The following is a 19,003-nucleotide window of genomic DNA, read 5'->3' as shown; positions in this document are numbered from 1 at the left end:
GTTTTATCATTAGAGACAGGCTGAGGCTACAAGGTCCACACATGTCCTGGTCCTGGTGATCAAACATCCCAAAGTTCTGTGCTGTCTAGGTCTAGGGTATAGGCCAGTCCATTAGAAGAACTGGGGATGTCTGTGAAATAGAGCTGGAGCTGGCTTTTTGTTTCTGGCTCTTCTCTTGTGAAAGAAAATATGTTAAAACATTAATGCTGAAGAGTGGTTAGACAGCACATTTGACCATTGGCCTCTCACCACCAGCTGGAACGTTTAGGGGACTTTTGTAACTCAGGGGCAGCTACCTTGTGGAACCATTTAATCATATTAAGTCTTATGACACAGATGTGTGAATAAAACAGCAGCAGCTGCTGGCCTGTGTTTTCGGCACATGGCTTTACCCCTCTACCAGCACACTTTTCAGGCTATATCCCAGCTCCTCCCAAAAGCAGAACTCCCCTGGGGAAGTCATCTGGAGCACGTTGGTGTCGCTAGCTCCGCTATGTGATCTGAGCATCGACACTCTTCCCAATGGCCGTGTGGAGGCACAAAACAATAAGCACCTTCCCATGGCTGCAGATGTTAGAGCTGCAAGATCATTCCCGACACTCTGACTGTTAGGTATTACCTGTAGCAGCCTCCTCTCTGAGCTTTGCCACCATGTGTGAAGAAAGCCTCAGGGAATTCAGGCTGCGGGGGGGCTTGAAGTGGTTTCCATCATGTACAGGGGTTTCCAGTTTGGTTCAACAGCTGTCAGCACCCCAACCAGTGGGGATGGCAGCTGCTGGGACCCTGGGGCATGGTGGGAGTGGGGCCTTGCTCAGCATCCCAGAAGGGACGGGGCCACTGCTGGAAGGGGTAGGGCCTAGGCCAGTCAGTCCTCCCCACTGCCCAGACTGTGGTACTGCCCTCCCCCCACGCTCCCTCACAGCCAACAGCAGCAGCAGAGGAAAACAGGACTTTTTGCAAACAGACACAGTTACCCCCCCAAACAGACCTGATTTGAACCTCAGATTGCTCCGTCAATGGAAAAATCCCCTCCCCACCATTAAGGTTGTGACTATTGGCTAACTGCATGGGCCCAGGGCCAGCATGAGTTTTCATTACTACAGCAGCTTCAGGATCAAGAAGAACATAAAAAAATTATCATACTGGGTCAAACCAATGGTCCATTTGATCTGTCTTCTGACAGTGGCCAATGTCAGGTGCCCCAGAGGGAAGGGACAGAACAGGTAATCATCAAAACAAAAAGCAGTCAAGTGGCACTTTAAAGACTAACAAAATGGTTTTTAAAGTGCTACTTGACTGCTTTTTGTTTTGATAGTGTATAGACTAGCACGGCTTCCTCTTTATTACTAGGTAATCATCAAGTGACCCAACCCTTTTGCCCATTCCCAGCTTCTGACAAACAGGCAAGGGACACTGAAGAACATGGTTTTGCATGTTGTTATTATTCAGTCCTTCAGTGGAACACTGGAAAGTGCAGAAGCATCACGAGCAAAGTAGGTGGCAACATCTCATCAACATGCACAACCTATTACTATGCAGCACAATCAGAAATGCATCATGTTTGAATGATTCCATGTATATTTATAACTTTGCCTTCTAAATTTTATTTCCTTTCTTTTTGTGTTTGCCCTCCAATCTCCCCTCCCGAGAGGGAGAGTGGGGAGAATGTTGGGGGAAGCGGGGAGGGGGGACGGTGAACGGAAAAGAAGAGGGACATTTCTATTATAGTTTATCTGCCTAATCGCTGATGATAATCTGAGAAAGCTTCCTGTATGGTTAAGCACGAATCAATGTTTTTATATATGCTAATCATGTTCAAATTATAATCACTCTATTGCAACACAACCCAGATGAGTAAATGGACTAAAACAGCACTCGAAATTCAGAGAGGTGACAAGCGGCTATGGAGAGGCCTCATTCCCATCTATTCATGGGGGTTGCGTGTCAAGTGCATGGAGCGCACCAAGAAGAAGCACGTGTGTGCCTCTCTTGCACACTACATAACACGCAGCCAGGAACACAATGGGCAACTGACTGCAGTTTGTACTCTCGTCCTTCCTTGGTTAGCCACTGCTGGTGCAATTGCCGTTTCTGCACGTGCAGGGGCATGTCTTACCTATAGAATGCAGGTGTCATTTTGATCATTTAATCCATCCACTTGTTTCTTTTCCACAGTAAGGATCCTGTGGCTATGCCCTTTTCTGTGTCAGGGAGGCTTGTGTGTGAGCAAGCGACCAGGTGCAGAAGTAGGTTACCAGATATTCATTAAGAATAGATTGCAGTAGAGAGGAAAAAATGAGTCAAGTCATCCCTAAAGTCCTGATTCTCTGCAGCCATCTTTAAAGATCAATTTATTTATAGCTGGAAAAATTACCTGCAGCTGTATTTCTCTAGCACTAAAGCCTTCAGAAACACTGAGCTTCTGTTTCATTTGCTCCAAGCAGAGAGCTCCCCGGATAGCCTAAAGAACAAACGCATGATCAGACACATCTGTCACTTAAAAATGATCAGAATGCATTTCCTGGTCACTGGTGCTCCCAATTTTATCCATTCAGTATCTCTTTTAACATGCACTTGTGAAAAATCATTAAATACCAATAACCCATTCTATTAAGTTGCTGATTTAGCTCTTTTTTAAAAATCCTTCACTTGCTCCTGGTGAGTGCATCGGAGACTGGGTTAGTTGTTTGTGGAGTGGAGGGCCACTCTCTCTAAGCAAAACATCTTGCTTTCAGAGCTGACAGCCTTTTCATGCTTGTTTCAAGTTAAGGGAGCTCTGGCAACAGCTGCATAAAACGATTCTGAGCCTTTGGGGCTCAGTTAGGCAGCCTTGCTTTTGAGTTAGGATCTTGTTCTTTTCCAATCAAAATTTCAAAAAAGACAGAAAAAAATGTGACAAGTGGCTGCTGTAACACGATTCCCGTTTTACAAAGCACATTCACAAATTGCTCCTTGAGAAACCCTAGGTGATCACTGGGAGGGTTACTAGGGAGGTATGAAAGAGCTGTGGTTTATTAAAAGCAGCTGTGGCTTTCAACAACAAGAAAAATGGGGTCAGCTGCTGCCCAACTAAATTACCTTATTTTCTTCATCGGTGGCCTGGCTTCCTTATTGCAAAGCTCTCCAAGCTGGGCCTGATGACTCAGCATGGCTGCTTTCCAACTGGCTACTTGTATTAATACGCTAACAAGTCAAAAGGTCATGAGCCTGGTCGTTAGCGAATAACACAAAGCATTGCAAAAATCATGGGTGCCTCAGATCTCTCAACACAGGTGCCGAGGTTGAGGAGAGTGAAGAGCAGGTGCACCTATGAAAGCTTCTTCGTGAGCTTTCAAAGGGGAACTCAGCAGTTAGCTGGCAAGGTGACATCAACCTTGGGAAGGTCTCACCTCCCTGGTCCTGCAGGGTTGGGACCTGATGGGTCCCAAACGAGAGGATTTGCCAGACCAGGGGAGGTCTTCTACAGGCAGCTCCAGCATCACACTACACCAGGACTCCAGCCCTGCCCAGGTTCCCCACGGTTGCAACAGGGTTCCAGCCCTGGCCCCACGCTGCTGTAGGGTAGGTGGGGGTTCTGCCCTCTGGCCCCTGCAGGGCAGGCGGGGGTTTTTGCTCCAGCCTAGGTAAGGCTGCTGGCTGCCACTCCAGCCCTGTGGACCCAAGCACGCCAGTCTGGCTCCAGCCCTGGGACTCTTAGATCTGGTACTCTTTTGTCTGGCAACATTCATGGTCTGGCAGGACCCTGGATGCTCCAGGATCAAAGAGATGCAACATGTAGTTAGCACGTAAATGTGAGTGGAAGGAATAAATCAAAAACGGAAGCCTCTTTTCTTTTCAATTACCTAAATGAACCAAAGGCATCCCAGCCCCCTTGAAATCAGATGAGGTTAACAAAGGATAATTGCAAAGTCCTACATTTAGGATGGAAGAATCCCAAGGACTGCTACAGGCTGGGACCAACTAGCTAAGCAGTGGTTCTGCAGAAAAGGACCAGAGGATTACAGTGGATGAGAAGCTGGATAAGAGTAAACTGTGCGCCCTTAGTCAAGGAGGCTAACAGAATGGTGGACTGAATTATTAGGAGCATTGCCAGCAGATTGAGGGAAGTGATTGTACTGGTGGGGACACCTCTAGCGTATTGCATCCAGTTTTGTGCCCCCCAGTACAGAAGGGTTGTGAACAAATTGGGAGAAATCCAGGAGAGGGTATGAAAATGATTAGGGGGCTGAGGTACATGACTTATGAAAAGGGGCTGAGGGAACTGAACTTATTTAGTCTGCAGAATTGAAAAATGAAGTGGGTATTTGATAGCAGCCTTCAACCACCTGAAGGGAGTTCCAGAGAGGATGGAGCTACCCTATTCGCAGTGGTGGCAGATGGCAAAACAAGGAGTAATGGTCTCAAGTTGGAGAGGGGGCAATCTAGGTTGAATGTTTGGAAAAACTGTGTCACTGGGAGAGTGGTGAAGCACTGGAATGGGTTACCCAGGGAGGTGGTGCAATCTCCATCATTAGAGGTATTTAAGGCCAGGCTAGGGAAAGCCCTGGCTGGGATGATTTAGTTGGGATTAGTCCTGCTTTTAGCAGGAGGCTGGACTTCATGACCTCCTGAGGTCTCTTCCAAATGTAATCTTCTATGATTCTATGTGCTTTAAGCATTAGCATTAATAAGTCAACTACATTGAGTATTCAGCAAACAAACTTAGCACCAACTTCTGCCCTGACTGGGACTCAGTGGGGTTTCCCAGTGTATAAGTTAAGGGCAAGTCTGGCTCTGTAAAGGTTACTAACTGGCTCCTCTTATTAGTCAGTCATTGCACAGTGAACCCAGCTCTTACCCCAGCCCATCTATTATCCATAGTAAAACTTCTGCCCCGTGTTTGATGGTGGTGTAAGCCTGGGCCACCTAATTTGGCTGGGACTGTAGATTACAGACTGGGCTCCGCTTTAATGTGGACTAGCATATGAGCAAAATCACCTGAGTGGTGATAGTCCTTCGAATACCTTCCCACAGTTCCCCACAAAGGACAGACAAGTTTTCCAATTGACAGAAAGACCATGATTCCTTGTGCTCAGATTTTGTGTCCCCAAACACACCAGCGAGACTGTAGAAATGATGGGGACAGAGCAACAGGGAATGGGCTTTGCAGCGGAGGGTTTTAGACTCAGGCTAACTCTGCAGTGAAGACAGACCTTCAGTCACTAAGCCTCAAACCCTTCTTTACTGTACATAACCCCTGTTAATTCCTTCCTTTTCCTGACTGCTTCATCTCAATGCATCCTACTTCTTGCTGTGATACTGGATTTACTATCTAGGTAATTCTGTGGTCTCCTGCCATCATAATATCATTATGCCTCATGAATATTAACAAATTTATCTTCAAAACACCCCACAGGGAGTTGAACATTTTAGTTTCACTATTTTGTAGATGGGAAACATACATTAAGAGACTTACCCAAGGCCACATGAGAAGTCTGTGGCAGAGATGGGTATTAACTCCACACAATTTGTTTCCCCATCCAGTGCCTTAACAATATTACCAGTCTATCTGTTGTTTGTATGAACTGGTCATTCTTTTACTATAGCATGCTTTTGGGTTATCAGAGCAGAGGTATGTTATAGCTGAATCACTTAGATCATGGGTGTCCAACCTTTTGGCTTGCCTGGGCCGCATTGAGTGAAGATAGTCTTGGGCCGCACACAAAATATATAATATAGTTAATGGATATAAATCACATAATAATGTTAAAAGTTTACGATCTTGTGGGGCCTCATTACTAGCTGTCCAGGGCCACAGGTTGGACACGCTTGACTTAGATCATATTATAAGTTTTTGCCCCCTCGTTGGACCTGGTTAGGTCCAGCCTGTTCTCTTCTACAGACAACCTCCCAACCTCATGAGGATCCTCACTAACAGCCACAGTCTATACCCCAGGAATACCAGTCCTGGAACCTTTCCCTGCAACAAAGCCTGCTGCCAGCTTTGTCCACATATCTTCTCTGGAAATACCATCACTGGACCTAACCAGGTTACTCACAGAATCATGGGCACTTTCTCATGCTCCTCTACTAGCACCATATATGCCATCATGTGCCAACAATGCCCAGATGCTTCATATATTGGACAGACTTCTAACTCCCTTAGACAAAGGGTCAATGGGCACAAAACAGACATCAAAACACTCCAGATCCACAAACCAGTTAGTCAACATTTTAATGGAATGGGGCATTCTGTCAATGACCTAAAGGTATGTGTGTTACTGAAAAGGAATTATCACACCGTTTTGGAAAGAGAAACATCTGAGCTGGCTTTTATATTCAAATTCGGCACATTAACACATGGTTTAAATTGTGATGGGAACTTTCTGAGTCACTATAGGGGCTTGTCTGCATACTTGGCTCAATCTAATTCTTGACCTTCCCCCCCACCCCTCCACTCTCTGATTTGCTCACCTTGATTATCTTTTTCTGATTTGTCCTCCTTGCTTACTGTTTTTGGTTCTCTGTGCCTTAAATATTGAGTCTGTTCTGGTCTGGCTATGGTCTGAAGAAGTGGGTCTGTCCCACGAAAGCTCACCTAATAAACTATTTTGCTAGTCTTTAAAGTGGTACTTGACTGCTTTTTGTTTTGATAGTGTATAGACTAGCACGGCTTCCTCTTTATTACTATTCAACATGATGTAGTGTTAATTATTCACTCAGTTTGTAGTGTAAGCTTTTTATTAAAAAAAAATCCTTAGCATGATCAAAATGCTGATCACAATTTATGCAGCTCCTGCCTTGAATTTTTTTCTTGCTATGTCTATCCTCTGCTTTTCCTTTTTAAGCAAACAACCCTTTCTGGCTCAGTAATTCAACAAACCAGTGAAAATTTTACTTACAATTAGGTAACTGCTGCAAGGCATTCCAGTCAGCAGGAATGCCATCCAGCAGAATTGTGGCTGAAAAATGCATAAACAGCAGCCGTTTGCTGCCAAAGTCATTTTTACCAGGGAAGCTGCAGCTCACCGACCTGAAAACTTTGATTTATTGCAGCACGGAGTGGTGCGAAAACACCGTTAGGTTTCTGGAACTGCAGAGCTAGTTAGACTGCTCATCTACATCATCGTTATGACAGGTGCAGGAAAGGGCTAGACTGTAAATTAGATGAGAGGATGGAGGGAAGGATCTGAATCTTTCGTAAATGTAGTGTTTCATTAACTTTAAATGGACATGCAGCCGGATCCTGTGAAAGTTTAAACAAAGTTGGACTGTTTCCTAACTTACAGATCCTTTTTCTGCTTTGGCCCATTGCTGATGACCATCTGACAGGATTTGAAGCCTGCACTTTTGCTGTGAAAGCTAACAGCCAGCGGAGTGGGAGGTGCCATGCCTCACAACTCACCCCCACAAGTCCTGGGGCAGTGTTCAGGCCCACATGCCTCTCAGCAGCTCAGATGAGCGACTGGAGAACGGAACCAGTGAAGCTATAGGTACAGGCCTCTGAAGTGCTGATTGAGGGCAACATCCAGCACCCCACTGACCAAGGAACTCTAAAGCAGGAAGTAGCACAGAACACTGCCTGTACAACTAATGGACTCCCTGGCTGGCTGCTCCTTTGGAGCCCACCTGCTCACTGGCTTCCTGTGCCCTGCTTCACTGCCAGCTCTTGGCTCCTGTCCTTATCCCAGGTCCCCACCTCTTCCAGTCCTGCTTTCCTGCCTCGCTTGAGGCCCCTGCTCCTAAGCCTTACCCCTGACAGTGTCTCTGGCTTTGGCACCAGAAGCTAATCATTAGGTCTGGCTGCCCACTCCCTGGTCATTACATATGGGCCATCAAGTCCTACCTGCTCTACTCTTTTGTTTTGCTGGGTCATTTTCAAACTTCACTGAGATGTTATCACTTGTGTAGTTGTAAGGTACTCGCTTGAACAACACACGATCATCGGTGTGTTTGTGTATGTATAGTCACACAGGTGTGTACACACACACACACACACAGGAGCACTGTTCTACTCAGTGCCGGCTCCCACAAATGGACTTCAGCTCTGTTTTGGAGGGGCCTCTTTTAGGCTGGACAGGGGAGCCCAGGTTCCATGTGTAACTCACACACCTATGTGTGGTTAACTGTCCCACATAGTGGTACCTATCCCACTTCACAGAGAATGAATACTCTCTACAGCCTAGCCTGAGAGCCAGCTGACCTTTAGCTCAACCTCTAAAGGCACCTACGCTAAGCTCTAGAGCAGGCGTGTCCAACCCACAGCCCACGGGCCGCATGAGGCCCTGGACAGCTAGTAATGCGGCCCCACGAGATCGTAAACTTTTAACATTATTATGTGATTTATATACATTAACTATATTATATATTTTATATGCGGCCCAAGACAATTCCTCTTCACTCAGTGCGGCCCAGGCAAGCCAAAAGGTTGGACACCCATGCTCTAGAGGTCCCAGGTTTGAGTCCGCCTGGGCTCAGTGACACATGCTCACTTCATCCTTAAGAATGCAAGAAGAGCCATGCTGGGTCAGCCCAATGATCCATCTCCTGATCAATCCAATCCCATCTCCTGACTGTGGCTAGCACCTGATGCTTCAGCAGGCTTAAAGGAAGCGGGCAGTTACTGAGTTCTGTCATCCTGCCCAGCTTCTGGTATTTGAAGGTGAGGGTTCACCCAAAGCCTGGGGGTGTGTGCACCTGACCATCTTGGCTAACAGTCGCTGATGAATTTATCCCCTTTGAACCCAGTCATATTTTTGGCTTTCATAACATCCCAAGCATGTGCGGGCCTGCTGGCAGAGAGTGGGAGAAGGATGGGGACAGCGGTGGTGTTTGGACCCCCAGGCCCTTTAAATCACTACTGGCATGCTGGGTGGCAAATTCCAGACAGCTCTGAGGGCTGCTTGAGGAAGGAGGGCCTGACACAGCAAGCTGGGGAGGGTACTGAGGGTTGGCTGCCCAGCCCCGCCCCCTGTGCCTGAGGCCCCGCCCTTTCTGGGAGCATGGAGCCAGGCCTCTGGGTACCTTGCCCAGCGGCCCACAAGCCTGTCAATCTCTCAGGGGATGAGTCCCATAGGTTGATTTGTGTTATGTGCATTATTTCCTTACGTTTGTTTCAGGACCACCATAGCATAAGGATGGCAGACTTTTTATGTGCCTCAGCTAGTGGGAGCAGCCCAGTTCATACCATGTAAATTGCACTATCTGAAAGAGTGGCAGTTCCTGATCCCCAGTGACTTTGTTTGCATTCGGACCCTTGCTCTAAGCCTCTATAAATGTTTTGTCAGTCCTCAAGCCCTCTTGCTGCATTATACTTTCTACTGAGGCCTATATTTAGGACCCTACCAAATTCACAGCCATGAAAAATGCAGCAAGGCAATATTCCCTCTAATCCATGTGCAGGACAAATTTTTATGTGCACTGAAGCCTGGGTGAACGTTCACCATCAGTAGAGACAAAGATCTAGGGTACCAATTGAACCGAGGAAATTGACTGGTCTTGGGACTAGAAGCAATCTGAATATTTTTGTGATTTTTGGTGGAAGTGGTGATTTTTGGGATTTATCACTAAGTCAAGTTTGCCTGATTGGCTAGATAGACTAGAGAATCCAAGGGGACCGCCTGTGATGGTCCGACGGTTACAAAGATAAAGGTGTTCATATTTGCCAGTAGCTTAGTGAATTCTAACAATAGAAAATACCCCTACTGTGGGAGGTCTGCCCTGAGGTAGGTAATCACAACCTAGAGCCTCTCTACAGTGTAACACATCCATGGAAGACTGATAGAACCAAACAGGCATTGGACTGGAATCCTCAGGAGAAGAGGCCAAGGACAACTTAAAAATACATAATAGAAGTAAAACTGAAAGCATCAAATTAACATGGAAAGCAGCTAAGTCTGGAGCAAGAGAGAGACACATATGGAAGGCAGGGGAAAAGGCCTTATGCTCCACAGACAAAGTTGGTAAGTCAAATTTACAGTCCTCAGGGCTTGGTCAGAAACGGAGATGATGGAAGCTGGCATGGCTCTTCTCAATGAAACTATACAGGTTTATATCAATTGAGCAGCTGGTCTGTAATTTCTTTTAATTGGAATCTGGAGATCATTTCTATTGCAAAAGTGGACCCTGCAACAAAGATGGTGGCTGCCACATTTCAGTGTACACACAGCTCTCCTTAATTTAGGGTACAGGTAGATTGGGACAAAATATGTTCATGGAATAATATGCTCAGTGGTTCTTCCTCTAATATCATGTGTGAATCATAAATAGCTGACACTTTCCATGCATGACTGTTCTTTCCACCATGGTCTGGCGGCTCTGTGAAGATCTTTGCCTACCAAAATTGTAAACAGTGCAAGGGTTCACAAATAGTTAACAACTCCCGCAAGCTTAGATTTGACACCGTTGCTCCAAGATTAAATAGGATACTTGCAGGGACAGAAACTCACCAACTTCAAAGCTTCTTGTCTTGGTTAAACAGAAACAAATTGCTTCCCCAGTGACTCCTCTGAAGGGAGCAACTGAAGGATAAAACTGTGATATTTGCATTAATTCCTCATTAAACGTAAATCTTAGGAGACTTCTTTTTTTTATATATATTTTCACATTATTTAAAAAGCCAGTAACGTATTTGCTTAGTGAAGATTTTATTTTATATTTACTTTTGGGCAGGACGTTCATTCTTATTTTTAAAAAAATCCAATTAAAAATTACAATGCTTTTAGAAAGGATTTCTGCCTTCAGCCTGATTTTCAGTAGGATTAATTTCCTAAATTTAGTGCCATTTGCAGCACTGCCAACATCCAGAGTTCAAAAATCATCAGATGAGATTATATATATATATACACACATAATATATCTATATCTATATCTATCTATATATATTGATTTTACGTCAGTCTCTTGGTTTTTTACCTCCCCCTACCTGTCCGCAGGGTGCAAGCAGGCGACAGGTTAGTGTTTTCCCACACTCCTACATGTAACAGATGAGGTGATTTTGGCTTGTGATGCAAGAGCTCTCACCTGGCCATCTCCTGCCCAGCAATTAATCCTGTCCCCATCCATTCAGGTCCTTGGTTCATCCTTTCAGTGCTCACCCATTGGGTCAGAATCCACCATCAATACAACCCATCCATTCTCCCTTTAGTCTCCCTGCAGCCCATAGGCCAGAATCCAGCACTCCTAGCCTCACCTTTTATCCATTCAGGATTCTTCATGCTCTCCAAGCCTGAGGAAGGGGGCCGCAGTGGAGTCCCATTTCCTGTTTTGCAGGCTGTTGGGGAACGTGGGCCATCTGGACCTGACAGTGATTTCTAAGTGCAGTTAAGCCTCACTCATGATCTTGGGATGAAACTCTCCAGTTTCAGGATTTCTCCCCACCTCTGCCGGTCACAGGCTCAACAGAAAGAGCAATCAAGGTCCTTTGTGTGGTCAAGTCAGCTGTGGACAAAGGAGGCTGCACACAACGACTAGACAGTTCACAGTTAAGCTGTGTGAACTGATGGGTTTCCCTGGTTACTGACCCTGATGCTAGGATATCTGGTTGTGTGTGTTGGTGGAGAAAGTCTTGAGAAGTTGTGGTCACTTGGGTCAAAGAATCTCACTGGTTGGGATCAAAATCTTACTGGTTGGTACCATCCCAAACACTTAGTACTTGTGTTCTAATTTGCAGTGATGTACCTACAACAGTAATAGTTATAGTTATCTACACAGAGCCTCAGATGCATCAGCACCCATTGGTGGGTGTGTTCTTGAAGTGCCAGCCCTTCATTTGTTCTAGGACAATCACGAGCCACCAACTATCAGACAAAAATCCCATTGTCTTATGCTGAGTTGTTTGATCCTAGCAGCTATACAAAGAAAGTATAGTAAAATCTTTGCATTGTGCTCAAAAAGAGTGGCTTTGTAATTGCTTATTGTGAAGTGTCAGAAAAAACTGTGCCTTACCCACTAGGCAAAAGCCTTAAGTTCTTATTTTGTTTTTATAGTTTCCTGTTTAGCTACGTTAGTTTCTACCATGGGCAAACATTTACAATATTAACAGAAGAAGAGTGATTTGTAGGCAGGGACTTAGAAACATTACATCAGTTTAACTAGGTTATGTGAGGTTAGTGCAAAAAGAAAAGAACAGAAAGCAGTTAAAAGCATCCATTAGCAATCAAAGCCTTGCACTTTTGTGACTTTTCTCAAATCAGTTTATGTATTGACAAGAAACAGTTGCTGATAATGACCTTTGAAAGCCCTCTTGGGCTGGTCTTCTGGGGTAGTTGGGTTTTCTAAGGTGCCTTAGCGGGAGCATAGGGAAATCATGTGTCAACTGTGTTCTCACTTGATGCAGCAAGACAAAGAAAAATGGATCCGGCGTATTAGATTCGCCCACCCCCAACTGTGCAAGTCCTTTTTATTTAAGGATCTTTCTTGGGACCTGGACATATAGTGTTGCTTCCCCCCCCCCCCCCCCCCGGTAAATATTTACCACTCATATCTCTACTGGATCAGAGAAAGCAGAGAGAGCATATACTTATAAATACCTTATTTCTACTGTGCCATTTCCCCATCACCCATGCATGGCTGTCTCTTACTATATTTTATTTTAGTTTTCTAGGTATTATTACTGCAACACAACCAGACCAGCTTATGCTTATGTCAGCATCTCATTGCAAAATTCATTTCAGTTCATCTGATTTAAAAAAAAATCCTGAAAATTGGATTGAGTTATCACTGAGCAGGAATGCTGCAGATAAACTGTTGATAAAACAGAGACCCCTGAATATCCTCTCCCTGCTTTCTCTTTCCAACAACATAAAAAGGTTGTGTGATATGTCAGAGCTTGCTTTTCTTTTGGTAGACATAGGTAGGTATTTGCTGTTAAGTCCAGTTATTCTGACACCAAGTTGTTCAGGACAGTCAAAAGCAAAAGGGATTGTGAAGAACTACAAAAAGATCTCAGCAAACTGAGTGATTGGGCAGCAAAATGGCAAATGAAATTTAATGTGGGTAAGTGTAAGGTAATGCATGTTGGAAAAAATAACCCAAATTACACGTACTACATGATGGGGTCAAATTTAGCTACGACAGATCAGGAAAGGGATCTTGGAGTTATAGTGGATAGTTCTCTGAAGACATCCACGCAGTGTGCAGCGGCAGTTAGTAAGGCAAATAGGATGTTAGGAATTATTAAAAAAGGGATCAATAATAAGACAAAAGATATCATACTTCCCCTATATAAAACTATGGTACGCCCACATCTCGAGTACTGCGTGCAGATGTGGTCTCCTCACCTCAAAAAAGATATATTGGCATTAGAAAAGGTTCAGAAAAGGGCGACTAAGATGATTAGGGGCTTGGAAAGGGTCCCATATGGGGAGAGGCTAGAGAGACTGGGACTTTTCAGTTTGGAAAAGAGGCGATTGAGGGGCGATATGATAGAGGTATATAAAATCATGAATGGTGTGGAGAAAGTGAATATAGAAAAATTATTTACCTTTTCCCATAATACAAGAACTAGGGGACACCAAATGAAATTGATGGGTAGTAGGTTCAAAACTAATAAAAGGAAATTTTTCTTCACACAGCGCACAGTCAACCTGTGGAACTCCTTGCCCGAGGAGGCTGTGAAGGCCAGGACTCTATTAGGGTTTAAAAAAGAGCTTGATAAATTTTTGCAGGTTAGGTCCATAAATGGCTATTAGCCAGGGATAAAGTATGGTGCCCTAGCCTTCAGAACAAGGGCAGGAGATGGATGGCAGGAGATAAATCACTTGATCATTGTCTTCTGTTCTCCTTCTCTGGGGCACCTGGCATTGGCCACCGTCGGCAGATGGGATGCTGGGCTCGATGGACCTTTGGTCTGACCCAGTATGGCCATTCTTATGTTCTTATGTTCTTATGACATTTAGGACTTCTCCATACACCTCATCAATGGAAATCAATATTCCCCCAATGACTCTCGTCTGATGCTTCAACGCTGAGCACTAAGGAGAGTTAAATTATCTTGTAAAGTAATCTCTCGTCTGATTATTAAGCATGTCCCAATCACCTTTCTAAAGCCACGTTTTCCAGGACTATCCCGGTCACATACATCACAAATGGTAGCATTAGTGCACAGAGTAAGACCAATGGGCAGCTTCTCCCTAGATATTAGACCCTTATGCCCACAGCTAGGCCAGGCTGAGAACTGCAGATGCCATGAATGTTAATGTAACATCTGTGCCAAGGAGAGCGAACTGTATTATTTCTTGGCTGACAGAAAAGGGACACAGGAGCCAGCAGGGTGTAAAAGGCTGCAGTAGCTGAAACTGTCTTTTGAAGGTCTGCTCCTGCATCATGTCACTGAGGCCTTCAAGGTCAGGATGCTGTTCCTATTGACTAGGGGAGCAAAGATTTGCCTGGTATGAAAGGCAACAGACCAATCACCCAACACCCTCAAAATGGTAACCAAAGCTGTTGCTGAAAGAGCGAGGCTTAGAGCCATCCTTGCAGGGGAAGGCCCATTATTTGAATTTGCTTCACCCATCCAATTCTTGGGCATTCCCTGTGTCTTCAAAAGACTCCACATCCCAGGAGAAATACTCAGAAAACCCAGCCCTGTGAACAGAGTGAAAGGAGGGAGGTGTCCCACCATTGAACATCTGAGAAGTAGGAAGGTTCCTCCCTGCCATCATCTCCTGGGGACCTTGTTCACTGAGACCTTCACTGGTTGCATCTGGACAGGGGAAGTAGGATGCTTAGGACTGCAATTGTTCTGCAGCAGCAGCCTGACAAGCTCAGGTTCCAGCATCGTTACAGTGATTTTCCAGAAGGCTGACTCCACCAGGGAACAAGCCTCACAGAGAGCCACACTCAGTAAATCCATCCCATGTGATTCCCAAGAGCTCATTTGTCCCATTTTGGGGAAGAGCATCTAGGAAAGACAGAAAATATTCTGTTTAAGAGGGAAAATTTTTTACTGCTAAAAAAGCCCAGGAAGGTCTCACTGTGCCATCAAGTTTAAGAAACAGGGCCAAAAATATGCACATAATGGTTTTGTCTTTTTAGTCTTACCTTACATCAGGCGATTGGCTCCTACACTACACCCAAACAGCTCCTCTGAAGATAGTGTATTTTCTATTGTTTATGGTCTGTAATTAGCAGGAGCTCCTCTTACTGGTAGGATACACTTTTTCTTACTTCCTAATTTTCTCTTCCATCCAGCTCTCTGACCTTCCTTCCTTCCTTTCCCCCTCCACAGCACCTTACCTTACATACTAACAGTGCCTGACATGCCATGCTGCTGGCACTGTCCTTTACACCATCTTGTGTCAGGAAGAGGGGAGGGAAGAGAAATAAACAAACAAGGCATACATTTGGCTCAATCTTGTATGTCAAGGGGCCAATCCGGAAGCCTTGCATATTTGCAGTGCAAGAACTGCATTGGTAAAGAATATCATTCCACACCCAGATGGACAAAAACTAATCTCAGAGCCTGAACTAGAGTTCCTTACAAAGATTCTTTTAATTTATGAGAGTTTGAATTTACAAGGGGCTTGTCTGCACTTGCTCCCAACTTCGAAGGGGGAATGTTAATCAGGGCGATGGGAGAGTACTAATGAAGTCCTGCGGTGAATACACAGCACTTCACGAGGCTAATTCTCCCCCACAACAGCTTCGAAGCATCAAACTTCAAAGGTGGGGGGCAAGTGTAGACCCAGCCAAGGTTTTTCAGACTTGAGGAAAAATATTCATGCCCAGCACAGAGCCAACTGTCACCTCAGTAAGAATTTAGTTTATTGATTTATAAAGTCCTAAAATCAGGATGCTAGAAAAGAAAGTCCTAATCCCCCAAAGCCTTGCATTTTGTGCTTAACATTAAACATGTACACCGTGCTGTTGAACACATTGGTTTCCTTCACATGCTTAACATCTGCTACACCTATACTCTCCTTTGCATGCTCTTAATGCCAAGTACAGGTTGAGCCTCTCTTATCGGGCACTCTCAGGACCTAACCAGTGCTGGATGAGAGAATTTCCAGATGATGGGCGGTCAGTATTGTCTAGCTGCTTTACCAACACTTCCACTGCTTACTGAGCTCTTAGGAGACATTTAGGGGTAAACTGCAGCTAAATAACAGCATGGAAGACTGAGAGCCAGGACTGGTGGCAGTAAACAAACTTAACAGGTCTGTGGGAAAATTGTCCACACCCATGGTAAGCGGTTATCTGGCTAACTAAAATCATGCCAGGTTATGAAGTTTGCCAGACAAGAGTGTTCTGGATTAGAGAGGTTTAACCTGTACCCCTTGTAAAAATGTAGATAAAAGTATATGCAAATACCATTGTGTTTTAGGATATATTATTTCAAGTTAATGTTTCAATTGCTTGCCATATGCCCCGAAAGATTACTTTAAGATTTATTAGAGGGTTTCCATCCTGTGGCCTGTGTTATACAAGGAGTCAGACTAAATGATCACAGTGGTCCCTTTTAGTGTGAGAAATTAACATTAACGGTGTGAATGGATTATTTAAAGGTCTGTGAAAAATCAGATTTTTTTCCCCTCAGCAATGATGTTAATTCATGTCAACTGAACACCGAGGTGAAATCTTGGCCTTGCTGAAGTGGAAGCAAAACTCCGATTGACTGGGATTTAACACTATGTATTTACTGGGAAGTGGGTCTTGGAAAAAACAGGTCTACCTTAAGCAGCAAGAATGAAAGAAGAGAACACTTCTTTGAGCAACATATTCTCCACACTGATGCTGTGCTGAGTCTCAACAGAGGCGGAAGGTGCTGGTTTTATGATGCAGTGAGTTTCTCCGTTTAAAATGTACTTGACACTAGCTTATATTTTTTGTAATTGATCGAGACACACACCATAAGGTATCTGTGGGAAGTACTGATGCAGTTAGCAGAGAACAAGGCACAGACAGAGCCTGCATGCGGTGCTTACAACATAACTAATGGGATGCAGGGGGAACACCAGCAGAAACAACAGAGGCTTTTCGGGTTTTACATCTCAGTGTGGACATTGCGTGTGAATTAAAAGTCAAACAACTTTCGAAAACCTATCACGTGGTAATAGTTGGAATGTTTACAATGTAATCAGTTTGAATGAATTCTCTCTTTATCATGTGTATGAATTTCTCCAGTTCTCTTTGAAAGTTGCTTTACTGAAAACCTCTCTCTTTAGCTGGGTTGTTATAGGATCCAAAATTCTCAGAAAGGTACATTCATCTTCTCTGATGATTTTCTGTGCAGAAATATGATGAACTGATATTCAACTCTATTGGAAAAGAAATGATTGACTGAGAAGAAAGACTCAAATTTCCAATAGGGAACATACTCTTTCCACTAAGTATATACCATAAATCTTCCTGAATTCTATCAGTGCATCCCAGTTCTGGAATATGGTCACTTCCAGTGCTGGCTGTCTTTTGGAATAAATAGAATGATCCCCCCAAGCTTAGTAATATTAAAATGCTAGTGGAAAAGAAATTTCATAATGCATTCATTCACTATCTCATTAGCTTAATCGTTTGTCTTAACAATGTAACTGATTAACATATTCATTGTTCCTTGGTTGTGACTCAGACTTTCACTTCTTCTGGGTTCAAAAAGATCCCAGAATACCTATGCTTAAAAAATACTCCAGCACAATTCCCTAGAACAATGGAACACACTAAAAGAACTGTCATTCTAAGGATTTCACTATTTATTCCAGGGATGTGTCAACATTACCACAAGAAACAGGTGTGTAAGAACCAGTTTTATTTAGATATTTAACGTGATTATACACATTCATATGTCTAACAAGATCTGCACTGTTACATTAAAGATACAGTACAATAAACATTCAACATGAGGTACTTCATATTTATATAGCTGTCCTTCATAAATAATGCTCTAAGCCTAAGGTCAAGCATAATGGGGTGCTGTGACCTGAAATTAGTGGAGTTTATCACAACAATTCAAAACAAAACCTGTTCAGTGCAATAAGTATGTAGAAATTAGAATATTTAAATACTATTTCTGATATGCTTAAAGCATATTACGTTACAATGTTCTGAGTTCCCCTAACCAGCAACACCAATATACAAATAGTACAGACCATCATAAAATATCATCTACATAACGTTCTTTTTGCTGACGCTGTGTTCATGTTCAAGCTTGACACATCTGGTGCTTTCAAAATATACACAAATATTTTCAAGCTTGGATATGGAAAGTTAGTTTACCAGCTCTAGATCCATATTTACGCAACTAATTAAGTGGCCTGATGAAGTATTTGGCAACAGTAGATTCCATCTACTATCATCGACCTGCTGGTGTCAAGTACCTCTCAAAATCAAGCCACTTATTTATGTCTCTAAGTTTATTTATTGCAGCTTATTTTGACCATAGGCAACAACTCTAACTTATATGTGGCACAGATTCAGAGGAATTATGTGAGAAGCTGAGCTTTCTTCCTACTTTGTCAAAAATATTCAAGGGATAACAATCCAAAAAAAGAAGCTACTTTTTGACATATCACAGCTATACATTATTTTGATCCCATAACTATCTGTTCCAGCCAGTCATCTTAATAGATGCTAAACCTTTATTTGCAGATAAGTTAATACACACACACACACACACACACACACACACACACACACACACACAAACAAAACAAACAAAAAACAAGCAACCCCCCCCAAAAAAATAACCCTAGAGCCAATCAGAGATGGCTTATCCATACTAAGAGTACATTTTTGTCCCAATTTGAGGCACGTAAGTACGTTCTCAATGAATCAGAGTGCAGCTATTTAACAACATTACAGTAAATGGCTAAGTCTACAAGAACCCCAAACTTCGAAATGGCCACGCAAATGGCCATTTCGAAGTTTACTAATGAAGCGCTGAAATGCATATTCAGCACTTCATTAGCATGCGGGCGGCCGCAGCACTTCGAAATTGATGCGTCTTGCCGCCGTGCGGCTCGTCCCGACAGGGCTCCTTTTTGAAAGGATCCCACCTACTTCAAAGTCCCCTTATTCCTTCGAAGCAGGC

Source organism: Carettochelys insculpta, chromosome 3 (genome assembly GCF_033958435.1).
Source record: "Carettochelys insculpta isolate YL-2023 chromosome 3, ASM3395843v1, whole genome shotgun sequence".
Classification (NCBI taxonomy): domain Eukaryota; kingdom Metazoa; phylum Chordata; order Testudines; family Carettochelyidae; genus Carettochelys; species Carettochelys insculpta.
The sequence above is the reverse complement of the archived record's forward strand: the minus strand, read 5'-3'. Positions refer to the sequence as shown.